Below are 2,803 nucleotides of genomic sequence, written 5' to 3'. Positions count from 1 at the left end.
TTACAGCATATGTGTCACAACAGATTAAATAGACTGTTGATAAGTAAGATGTGGTTATTGTTTCTGCCATTTGTAAAAGGAAAAAAGAAAAAATTGTTAAAGTTAGCACATGTGCTCTAGACACACTAAGGCCAGAGACACAACTGCAGGCATGAATATTTGGCCAATGCATTGGAATGCACTGTTCTTTTGAGACCACTAGTGAAAATGCTTATATTTAGCATTTTCTCATTTAATATTAATGTTTTCATTAGAAATTATGATCATAACAACCTGACAAAGATTTTCAAATAACTTTATTTTATATGTATATTGTATTACATATACTTTTATTCTTTTTAAAAATGTTCCTTCATCTTACATTTTTAATTTGTTTTAATTGAATTAAATATTTTAATTGGATTTTAAATATCAGAATTTCAATGTGGTTTCAGATTTGTGGACCCAGCTGTCAGGGTTGATATTGTTTACTAAACCTGTTTTTGGTAATTGGAAGCTGAAATAAAATAAAACAGAAATATTACATAGAAAACTTGAAACATGACTATGCGATAAATCCTGAAACAAAATATTATATAAAAACCTCAAATGAAAATTAGAAATGTTGACTTGGCAACTAAACAAAATAAATAAGAGTAAGTTGAAGTACTAAATAAAAAGTAAAACGAAACAAAAAAAGAATTAAATCAATGACAAAAGCATTGCTAAAAATGTAAACTAAAAATGAAAAATAAAAATATAAAAATAAAAGCTAATGCAGTATATTGATAAATGCTAAAATAACACTGCCAACCGTGTTATTGAATTACTGTGGCATAACAAACCTCAGTAAGGGCAGTATAATTAATTGTTAAATATCTCTGCTATTAAATCAAACATGCCACAATTCTGGTAGCTAGGAATAAAAGTGTTGATGAGTTTCTTGTTATTGGATTAGTAATTGCTCCACCATGAAAGAAGTTGATCTGGAATCAATGCAAATGCATTGTATTAGAATTGCATTCTGATATATTTTGGGATCCACTCACACATCAATCAAATCTAAAAATGCTTGCGTTCAGGTACTTGTGTAAAATATGTTTCTGGCCACACATCCCCATCATTTGCTACCATTCCTCCACTTCAACAAAATGGCAAAAAGTCCAGAAATATTAGTGATTTATTACAATAGACACATTAGCTACATGCTACTTCGTAATTCTAATTTATTTAAAAGACTCCATCTGTTCATATTTCAGTTTAAAGATATTTGCCTTTTCCAACATTTCCTATCACTTCCCCTCTTAATCTCTCCAATCACACAAACACATAAAAATACACACATTTTACTCTGGACTCACTTGTCTAGTTTCAGTCAAATGTGCCGCATGCTCTGGGATGCCTAGCAACCGAAAGTCTGTGCATGTTTGTTTGTTCTGAGACGAGCTGCTAGCTGCGCAGTTGGACATTAATCAAGTGGTCGCAACAGCCGTGCTCTGAACTAAAAACCCCTGGCGATGGATGTTCATCAAATCAAACATCTAGCAGGTCATGTTGACACCTGGTAAAGAGAACAAAAAGACAGACATGAATGCTTAGGACAGATAATGAGACTCGAAATACTGCTGTCAAGAGTTACGTAATTGTGGCACGCACCATGCGGTTCTCCAAACTGTCACTTTTGGCATCCAGGACACTTCACTTTACGATACACTTTTGCTAAGAAGAATCATATGAACTGACTGTCATTACACTGAATAAATTGCCAAGCAATGAATGTGTTTTTTCCCCTTAATTCATTAAGACAGATGATGTGAGCCAGAAACTGCAGAAAATCTAAGGTAGCATCGATCACTACTTTCTCTAATAGACTGACCTCCCTGTGCGCATGCATGATGGATTAAGTTCTTTAACTGCTGATCTTCTGAGCTATTTTTGCACCAAGATCATTTCTCTCATCCTCTTGATAAATGATATGACTACAAACTCAGAGACTCATTTTTAGTTAGTTGGATGCAGCTCAATTGTCAAGTGCAAAATACTGCAAACGAAACAGGTCTGTTCATTACAGCTTGGTACATTTAATGTATATATTAGATTACTGCAAACTTTGCAAAAGACAGAAAAGCAAACCAGAAAGAAAGAAAAAAAAACCTTTAATAAAATAGAAAATAAATTCTAACATTTAGAGGCCTTAAATTCTTACATTTCATTTAGAACAAAAAAGGTTGAATGCCTGAATATACATATAGATTGTTGCAGTGATGAGGGGTTTTTCATTGGCTTTTGGATTAATGTTGAAAATAAGTTACACACTCTTACACATTTTGTTAATCTTGATAATCTTCACAAATGAAGAAGCCTATGGTCACATAACTTCAACGTCACCAGCTTCAAGCTTCAGCTCTTTCGGTCTTTATTTAAAAAATATATATAGTTAGAATAGTTTGCAAGAGCGGACTAGTGAGTAGATGAGTTTTCCTGATTGGCATGATGATGTTTATTGTCCCCGACAACCTCTGTGTCCCATTTAGTTAATTGTTAGCAACCTCCTTTTTCAAGACACACAAGGAGTATTATTAATGTATTTTATGTTGTAGAATTAAACATGAAAATATTGTGAGCTTGTTTACCACAGACCCTATTTTTAAGCTTTTAACCAAAAACCTATTCAAAAATCAGTCGACTTCAATGATGGAACCAGAAGTGATAAAATGCTAGTGTCTGGATTTTGGCCACTAATATATAGAGAAAACAAAAATATGTTCTAGGAACGTTTTGCTTTCCCATTTAGTTATGAATGAGTTATTTCTGAAGGTTCTCT

This window comes from Cyprinus carpio, chromosome A17 (genome assembly GCF_018340385.1).
Source record: "Cyprinus carpio isolate SPL01 chromosome A17, ASM1834038v1, whole genome shotgun sequence".
Classification (NCBI taxonomy): Eukaryota; Metazoa; Chordata; class Actinopteri; order Cypriniformes; family Cyprinidae; genus Cyprinus; species Cyprinus carpio.
The sequence above is the reverse complement of the archived record's forward strand: the minus strand, read 5'-3'. Positions refer to the sequence as shown.